The following is a 10,623-nucleotide window of genomic DNA, read 5'->3' on the forward strand; positions in this document are numbered from 1 at the left end:
GCTATTCCCCCTATGGTTGCTAACCTTTTGCAGGAGTACGCTGATGTCTTTCCCAAAGACTTACCACCGGGTCTCCCACCGCTTCGTGGCATTGAGCACTAGATCGACCTCATCCCCGGCGCACAGCTTCCGAACCGCGCACCGTACCATACAAATCCGGATGAGACGAAGGAGATTCAGCGCCAGGTACAGGCGTTGCTTGACAAGGGATACATTCGTGAGTCTCTTAGCCCTTGCTTTGTTCCTGTGTTACTTGTTCCCAAGAAAGATGGGTCATGGCGTATGTGTGTAGACTGTCCTGCTATTGATAACATCACTATTCGTTATCGATATCCTATACCACGCCTTGATGATATGCTAGATGAGCTTAGTGGTGCCATTATTTTCACTAAGATTGATTTGCGTAGTGGTTACCACCAGATTAGAATGAAACTGGGTGATGAATGGAAAACGACTTTTAAAACGAAATTTGGTTTATATGAATGGTTGGTTATGCCGTTTGGATTGACTAATGCTCCCAGCACTTTTATGCGAGTGATGAATGAAGTTCTGAGGCCCTTCATAGGACTGTTTGTGGTTGTTTATTTTGATGATATCCTTATTTACAGCAAATCTAAGAAAGAGCATTTGGAACATTTAAGTGCTGTTTTTGATGCATTGCGTGCTGCCCAGTTATTTGCTAACATGGAAAAATGCATCTTTTGCACACGACGTGTCTTGTTTCTTGGTTATGTTGTTACTCCACAGGGCATTGAGGTGGATAGCAGCAAGATTGCTGCCATTCAGGAGTGGCCTACACCGACGACGGTCACAGAAATTCAGAGCTTTCTTGGACTTGCCGGTTTCTACCGCAGATTTGTTCGTGATTTTAGCTCCATTGCAGCGCCTCTACATGAGCTTACAAAGAAAGATGTGCCGTTTGCTTGGAGTGATTCGCAGGAGGAAGCGTTCAGCACTTTGAAAGATAAGTTAACCCAAGCTCCCCTATTGCAATTGCCTGATTTTAATAAAGTGTTTGAGCTTGAATGCGATGCTAGCGGTATTGGGCTAGCTGCTGTTTTGTTACAAGAAGGAAAACCAATTGCCTATTTTAGTGAAAAATTAAGCGGTGCTAGTCTGAAATATTCTACTTATGATAAGGAGCTTTACGCTTTAGTGCGCACTTTGCATACATGGCAGCACTATCTTTGGCATCGTGAGTTCATAATTCATTCTGATCATGAGGCTTTAAAACATATTCGTACCCAAACAAATCTGAACCGTCGTCATGCTAAATGGGTAGAATTCATTGAGTCTTTTCCTTACATTATTAAACACAAGAACGGGAAGGATAATGTTATTGCTGATGCTTTGTCTCGTCGCTATACCATGTTGTCACAGTTAGATTTTAAAATCTTTGGTTTGCACACTGTGAAAGATCAATATATTGACGATGCTGATTTTAAAGATGCTTTCGGCCATTGTATTAATGGGAAAGCATGGGGCAAATTTCACATACAGGATGGGTTCCTGGTTCGCGCTAACAAGCTGTGTGTTCCAGCTAGCTCGGTTCGTCTTTTGTTGTTACATGAAGCGCATGGAGGCGGTCTAATGGGGCACTTTGGTGTCTACAAGACACATGAGGTGTTGGCTGCCCACTTCTTTTGGCCTCGGATGCGCGCTGATGTTGAGCGCCTTGTTGCACGCTGCACTACTTATCAGAAAGCTAAGTCACGGTTCAACAACCATGGTTTGTATATGCCTTTGCCTGTTCCTACTTCCCCTTGGATTGATATTTCGATGGATTTTGTTTTGGGATTGCCTAGAACTAAGAAGGGGAGGGATAGCATTTTTGTGGTTGTTGATCGATTCTCCTAAATGGCTCATTTCATACCTTGTGATAAGACTGATGATGCTAGCAATGTTGCTAAATTGTTTTTAGAGAGATTATTCGTTTGCACGATATTCCCAATACAATAGTCTCGGATCGTGATGCTAAGTTTCTTAGTCATTTTTGGAGATCTCTGTGGAATAAATTGGGAACTAAATTGCTGTTTAGCACCACTTGTCACCCTCAGACTGATGGTCAAACTGAGGTAGTTAATCGAACTTTGTCTACCATGCTTAGGGCTGTTTTAGACAAAAATTTGAAACGTTGGGAGGATTGCTTGCCTCATGTTGAGTTTGCTTATAATCATGCAACACATTCTTCTACAAAGATGTGCCCTTTTCAAATTGTTTATGGTTACATTCCTAGGGCGCCTGTTGCTTTGTTTTCGCTTGATGCTGCGGACGCCCCACACATATATGTTGTTGCACATGTTGAACAAATGATTAACCTCCATGAACAAACTCAACAAAACATTGCTGCTACTAATACAAAAAATCAGGTTGCTGGTAGTAAAGGAAGAAAACTTGTTACTTTTGAGCCAGGTGATATGGTTTGGTTGCACTTAAGAAAGGATCGGTTTCCTACTTTGCGTCGTTCTAAATTAATGCCTCGTGCTGCTGGTCCTTTTAAGGTGCTAACAAAGATTAATGTAATGCTTATATCCTTGACCTGCCTGCGGAATTTGGTGTTTCCACTAGTTTTAATGTTGCAGATTTGAAACCATATATGGCCGAGGATGAGGAGTTGCCGTCGAGGACGACTTCACTTCAAGAAGGGGAGGATGATGAGGACATCACTATGAGTACGACTACACCAGCAGCACCTCCACATCAAGCGCCACTTCCTTCATTAGCTGGGCCAATCACTCGGGCCCGTGCCAGAGATCTTAACTTCGTCATGCTACTGAAGAATGAGGGCCCAGAAGAATAGACGACCAGCCCAACTGCGGCCCATAGTGGACGACCTAGGGTTGGCCGCCCCTAGGGGATGCGCCCCCTCTCTCTATTTATATAGGAGCTGCGCCTCCTTTGTTCTTCGAGTTTTGTTTTACATCTAGCTTTAGCTACCCTAGATCACGCACAAATACGTGCTGTCCTCTGTGATTCAGAACTCCACCTCGAGTGATATTAAGATTGCTCGCATCTTTTTCTTGTTCGTTCTTCGATTGCGCACAGGAAACGATCTTCGTGATCAGGCCGATCTTGCATCAGCAAGGTCGGTAACCATTGGAAGTTGGTTCAGCGATTGCATTGGCGCTTCAGGATCGCTCGTCGTAGTCGGATCGTGAGGGTCTACTTCCACCAAATCGGAATTATCTCGACTCATCGAAAGATCGGGCACTCCAGCTCTATCACGAAGACACAAAGCAAGTACCGAAGCTAAAAACCAAAAAATAATACTTATACGCCTTTCACGTTCTGCAGCTTCTTCAGCTTGTTTTGCTTCTACTCGGGCATCATGGGTGTCTTTTTCGCTCTTTTTTATAATCTCATGGGCCATCTCTCAGCCACCATTCACCCAGACATCATTGTAAAATTTCCCGCCCATTAAGGTTGCTTCAGCCGAAGGATCCTTCGTATCATCTACGAAGAAGGCAGCTTCGGCCTAGGCTATGGCTTTAATGTGATCACATCTGGCCTTGTCCAACATGGTTGAAATTCCCCGTGCACTGGAAAACGTGCAAACATCCCCGTGATAACTCAAAATTTCTTCGAAGGCTTCGGCTTCTCCACTTATCCATTCAACGACGCCCTCGGGGTCGCCTCATATGAAGTTTTCTTCAGCAGAGTAGGCACCCACTTTGGCGAAGCTAGTTTTTAATTTCTTCACACAATCCAAGGATTTCTCGAAGCACCTTTCCTTTGATTCGCGAAGTTCTTCAATATTTTTCTCTAGATGATTTTTTCAGTACTCACTGATCTCTCGGTTAGCCTGTGCGAGCACGCAATTCTCTTTAGCTTCAGCCAGCTGTCTCCGAACATCTTCAATTTCAGTTTTCTGGGCTTCGGCCTGAGCTTTATATTTAGTTTCGTCTTCTTTTACTTTGTTTACCAATGAAATCAAAATTTTATCTTTCTCTAGACCTTCGTTTCTTAGTTCAATCACTTCAGTCCGAAGGTTGTTAAGAGCCATTGTACAACCTTCGTCTTCGGCGCTCTTCTGAGCCCTCAAGGCATTACTAAGAATTAATCCCTGTAAAGAAGAAGAAGAAAGAATTGAGTATAACAATAAAATACTTCGCTTCTAACTTCGAAGTCAACTTTTATACCTTTATGCTATTGTACGCGAGGCTGTCAGCAAGATCATCCTTCGATAAGACTGAAAGACCTTCTTCAAGCTTAGGAAATCCCATACTCTTAGCTATCTCCCGGCAAACGGATATTTCATTGTTATCCGGGAGACAGTGATGTAGCTGAGGTGCCCGATCTTTCGGCGAGTAGAGATAATTCTGATTTGGCGGAAGATGACCCTTGCGATCCGACTACGACGAGCAAGCCCGAGGCGCCAATGCAATCGCTGAACCAACTCCCTGTGGTTACCGACCTTGCTGATGCGAGATCGGCCTGATCACGAAGATCGTTTCCTGTGCGCAATCGAAGAACGAACAAGAAAAAGATGCGAGCAATCTAATCTATTACTCGAGGGTGGAGTTCTGAGTACACGAAGACAGCGCAGATTTGCGCGTGTTCGAGAGTAGCTAAAGCTAACGTAAAACAAAACTCGAAAACAAAGGAGGCGCAGCTCCTGGATAAATAGAGAGGGGCGCAGCCCCTAGGGGCGGCCAACCCTAGGTCGTCAACTATGGGCCGCAGTTGGGCTGGTCGTCTATTCTTCTGGGCCCTCATTCTTTAGTAGCATGACGAAGTTAAGATCTCTGGCACGGGCCCGAGTGATTGGCCCAGCTAATGAAGGAAGTGGCGCTTGATGTGGAGGTGCTGCTGGTGTAGTCGTACTCATAGTGATGTCCTCATCATCCTCCCCTTCTTGAAGTGAAGTCGTCCTCGACGACAACTCCTCATCCTCAGCCATATATGGTTTCAAATCTACAACATTAAAACTAGTGGAAACACCAAATTCCGCAGGCAGGTCAAGGATATAAGCATTATCATTAATCTTTGTTAGCACCTTAAAAGGACCAGCAGCACGAGGCATTAATTTAGAACGGCACAAAGTAGGAAACCGATCCTTTCTCAAGTGCAACCAAACCATATCACCTGGCTCAAAAGTAACATGTTTTCTTCCTTTACTACCAGCAACCTGATTTTTTGCATTAGTAGCAGCAATGTTCTGTTTCGTTTGTTCATGTATGGTAATCATTTGTTCAACATGTGCAGCAGCATCTACATGTGGGGCGTTCGCAGCATTAAGTGAAATCAAATCAATAGGTGCCCTAGGGATGTAACCATAAACAATCTGGAAAGGGCACATCTTTGTAGAAGAATGCGTGGCATGATTGTAAGCAAATTCAACATGAGGCAAGCAATCCTCTCAACGTCTCAAATTCTTGTCTAAAACAGCCCTAAGCATGGTAGATAAAGTTCTATTTACTACCTTAGTTTGTCCATCAGTCTGAGGGTGACAAGTAGTGCTAAACAACAATTTAGTTCCCAATTTATTCCAAAGAGATCTCCAAAAATGGCTTAGAAACTTAGCATCGCGATCAGAGACTATTGTTTTTGGAATACCATGTAAACGAATAATTTCTCTAAAGAACAATTCAGCAACAATGCTAGCATCATCAGTTTTATGACAAGGTATAAAGTGAGCCATTTTAGAGAATCTATCAACAACCACAAAAATACTATCCCTCCCCTTCTTAGTTCTAGGCAAGCCCAAAACAAAGTCCATAGAGATATCAAGCCAAGGAGAAGAAGGGACAAGCAAAGGCATATACAAACCATGGTTGTTCAACCGTGACTTAGCTTTCTGACAAGTAGTGCAGCGTGCAACAAGGCGCTCAACATCAGCGCGCATCCGAGGCCAAAAGAAGTGGGCAGCCAACACCTCATGCGTTTTGTAGACGCCAAAATGCCCCATGAGACTGCCTCCATGCGCTTCCTGTAACAACAAAAGACGAACCGAGCTAGCTGGAACACACAGCTTGTTAGCGCGAAACAGGAACCCATCCTGTATGTGAAATTTACCCCATGGTATCCCATTAATACAATGGCCGAAAGCATCTTTAAAATCAGCATCGTCAACATATTGATCCTTCACAGTGTCCAAACCAAAGATTTTAAAATCTAATTGTGACAGCATGGTATAGCGACGAGACAAAGCATCAGCAATAACATTGTCCTTTCCGTTCTTGTGTTTAATAATGTAAGGAAAGGACTCAATGAATTCGACCCATTTAGCATGACGACGATTCAGATTTGTTTGGGTACGAATATGTTTTAAAGCCTCATGATCAGAATGAATTATGAACTCATGATGCCAAAGATAGTGCTGCCAAGTATGCAAAGTGCGCACTAAAGCGTAAAGCTCCTTATCATAAGTAGAATATTTCAGACTAGCACCGCTTAATTTTTCACTAAAATAAGCAACTGGTTTTCCTTCTTGTAACAAAACAGCACCTAGCCCAATACCGCTAGCATCACATTCAAGCTCAAAAACTTTATTAAAATCAGACAATTGCAAGAGGGGAGCTTGGGTTAACTTATCTTTCAAAGTGCTGAACGCTACCTCCTGCGAATCACTCCAAGCAAACGGCACATCTTTCTTTGTAAGCTCATGTAGAGGCGCTGCAATGGAGCTAAAATCACGAACAAATCTGCGGTAGAAACCGGCAAGTCCAAGAAAGCTCCGAATTTGTGTGACCGTCGTCGGTGTAGGCCACTCCCGAATGGCAGCAATCTTGCTGCTATCCACCTCAATGCCCTGCGGAGTAACCACATAACCAAGAAACGAGACACGTTGCATGCAAAATGTGCACTTTTCCATGTTACCAAACAAGCGAGCAGCACACAAAGCATCAAAAACAGCACGCAAATGTTCTAAATGCTCCTCTATAGACTTGCTGTAAATAAGGATATCATCGAAATAAACAACAACAAACAAACCTATGAAGGCCCGTAGAACTTCGTTCATTAAACACATAAAGGTGTTGGGAGCATTAGTCAATCCAAATGGCATAACCAACCATTCATATAAACCAAATTTCGTTTTAAAAGCCGTTTTCCATTCATCACCAAGTTTCATTCTAATCTGATGGTAACCGCTACGCAAATCAACCTTAGAGAAAATAACGGCACCACTAAGCTCATCTAACATATCATCAAGGCGTGGAATAGGATATCGATAACGAACTGTGATGTTATTAATAGCACGACAATCTACGCACATACGCCATGACCCATCTTTCTTTGGAACGAGTAAAACAGGAACCGAGCAAGGGCTTAGAGACTCACGAATGTAACCTTTATCAAGCAGCGTCTGCACCTGGCGCTGGATCTCCTTCGTCTCATCTGGATTTGTACGGTACGGGGCGCGGTTCGGAAGAGAAGCGTCGGGGATGAGATCAATCTGATGCTCAATGCCACGGAGGGGAGGAAGACCCGGTGGTAAGTCCGTAGGATAAACATCAGCATACTCCTACAAAAGGTTAACAACAGCAGGGGGTATATCCAAAGACGGTGCATCATCAAGCGGAACAAGCATGCGCGAGCATACAAGTGCATAACAGGGCATATGAGCTTCATGGAGATCATCAAAATCAGCACGTGTAGCAAGTAAAAGAGGAGAGTGCAACTTGATTTTAGATTTAATAGGTGCGGCTGATGTCAATTTGACTTGTTGTGCAGTTTTAGCAGCCCTAGTAAGATCATCTTTCAAAATTTGGTCAGGGGTCATTGGATGTATAATTATTTTCTGGCCTTTAAACATGAAAGAATAATGATTTGAACGACCATGATGTAAACTATAAGTATCATATTGCCAAGGTCGACCCAATAACAAAGAGCATGCTTCCATAGGAATAACATCGCAATCATTATAATCAGAATAAGAACCCAGCGAAAAGGGGACACGTACCGAACGTGTTACCTTTATTTTACCACCATCATTAAGCCATTGAATGTGATATGGATGTGGGTGTGTGCGAGTGGGCAAGGATAATTTCTCTACCAACGCTGTACTTGCCAAATTGTTGCAGCTGCCACTATCGGTGATGATGCGAATCGACCGTTCGTGCACAACGCCCTTGGTATGGAATAGAGTGTGTCGCTGATTTTTTTCGGCCTGTGCAACCTGTGTGCTGAGAACACGCTGCACAACAAGACTCTCATACCTATCGGCGTCGATGGGATCAACGTGGACTTCCTCATTTTCTGCATGGTTAGTGGCAATCATAGCATGACTAGTTTCCTCAGAATCACTGGCTGAAGAGTACTCACCATTGTCACGTATAAGCAAGGTACGCTTGTTTGGGCAGTCCCGAATCATGTGCCCAAATCCTCTGCAACGATGGCACTGAATATCCCGTGTACGTCCTGTGGAAGAAGCGGCGCCTTTGGCAGGGGGCGCCACTGGCTTGGTCGTCCCTGTGCGCGATGTAGTGCTAGGCGTAGAAGGTGCAGGGCTGGAAGGAGTTGAGCTGTGTGTTGGACCCCGACCTGCAAAAGAGTTAGTATATGTCTTTGATCGTCGTCCCTGCACTTCACGTTCAGCTTTGCAAGCATATTCAAACAATGTGGTTATATCAAAATAATCCTTATAATCAAGAATATCCTGAATTTCCCTGTTCAAACCACCACGAAAACGCGCCATAGCAGCGTCATCCGACTCAACCAAACCACAACGAAGCATACCCTTTTGTAACTCCTGGTAATATTCCTCAACAGATTGTGAACCTTGTTGAAAACGCTGCATTTTGTTAAGCAAATCACGAGCATAATAGGAAGGAACAAATCTGTGGCGCATGGCAGTTTTTAATTGGGTCCAAGTAATGACACTGTTAATGGGAAGTTTTTGTTTATACTCACGCCACCAAATTAAAGCAAAATCAGTAAATTCACTAATGGCAGCCTTCACTTGGCTATTAGCAGGAATATCATGGCATGAAAATTTCTGTTCTACCTCCAATTCCCAATCAAGATATGCAGCAGGATCATATTTACCATTAAAAGATGGAATTTTAAATTTAATCTTAGAAAATAAGTCATTAGGGGGTTGACGAACCACATGACGTGCACGACCACGGCGATCTCCATCGTCCTGCTCATTGTCACCGCCGTATTCCTGCTCCATCTTTGTGGTCAATGCATCAAGGCGTGCCAGGATGGTGTCGAGTGTGGTGCGAGTCACCGTTTGAGCAAGGTCAAGTTGGTTGAAACGCTCGGTCGTCGAAGTGATCGTTGAATCAAGCCGTTCATGCATCGTCCTAATGTCAGCAGCAAGTCCATCAACTTGTCCCCTTACTTCCTGCAACTGGGCATCCACCATATCGTGTGCTCCTGCCATAGTTAGAGCAAACACCAAAACACCAAAAGGAGAAAAACCGACGACAACAGGGGAATGGTGGTGACAACTTCCTCTTTCGATGGAATGCTGTTATCAAGTTCTTATACGTTCTTACCAAGCCACAGTGGTGAACTGCAATCAACAGGTGGAACCGGTGAAAGATTGGATGAGCGATTGCGTGGAGAAACAGAAACCTGCTCGTCGTAGAAATATGTGGAGTTCTGGGTAGGCTGCACTCAAGTCAAGGATTAGCACGATCTAACAATAATGCAAAGTTGAATTATAGTGCAAAACACAAAACTATATTGCTGGCCACAGGTGCAAAGGACAGATGGAACTAGCAGAATGGCAGTACCGTAAATATTGTACTAGTGATGCCAAAAAGGCACTAGTAGGAATCACAGGTGATTTTGTTTTTCTTTTTTGTATGATTTTTTTGATATTTTTCTCAGCACAAGAAGCAACAAAATAGGAGCTACACGAAGTTTCACCTAAAACATAGTTCAGATGTGGTCTACAGAAAATCAGGAAGTTCTCTGAAAAGCGTGCGAGAACTTTGACGAATTTTTTCTTTATTTTTCTGAATTTTTTTGACAATTTTGTCGAAACCCAAACAGACCATAGGTGAGTTTGGCCGGCCTCAGAATGGTGTCAACTAGCTCCTGTAAAAATTTCAGATTTTTTGGACAACCGAGCGAAACGTTATGCCCGGTTTAAGGAAGGTACCTCAAGTTATGGTTAAACCGACCGAGATGAGACAACCGCTTTGTTTCCTTTCCCTATTTTTTTGTTTGTTCTCTGGTTCTATCCTTTCTCTTTCTTTTTCTTTTTTTTCTTTTCTTTTTTTTGTTTCTGTTTTTTTTGACGTAACCGAAGGAGAAAAACAAGGAAGCGTTGTTGACTCGGTTTGTGGCGTTGAATCGGTTTGATGTAACCGAACGAGAGAAACAAGGAAGATGGTTGCGACGCGCTAGGGTTTGATGTAACCGAAGGAGAAAAACAAGGAAGATGGTTGCGGCGCGCTAGGGTTTGATGTAACCGAAGGAGAAAAACAAGGAAGAAGAAGGATGGTGAGAAAAAAAACACAATGCGACCAGCAACAAATGACGCGAAAGCACACAAATTCAACAATGCAGATTATTGAAAGAAGGTGCGAGGCTCAAAAGGGTGTTGGTATAAGGTCTAACCTGAATTTTTATGTGGTTTTGTGGACTGTAGGAGAAAAAAAACACTCGATAAACTCACCGATCAACCTGGAAATCTGGTACCAATTGATGTAGCTGAGGTGCCCG

This window comes from Zea mays, chromosome 6, assembly GCF_902167145.1.
Source record: "Zea mays cultivar B73 chromosome 6, Zm-B73-REFERENCE-NAM-5.0, whole genome shotgun sequence".
NCBI classification, from domain to species: Eukaryota; Viridiplantae; Streptophyta; class Magnoliopsida; order Poales; family Poaceae; genus Zea; species Zea mays.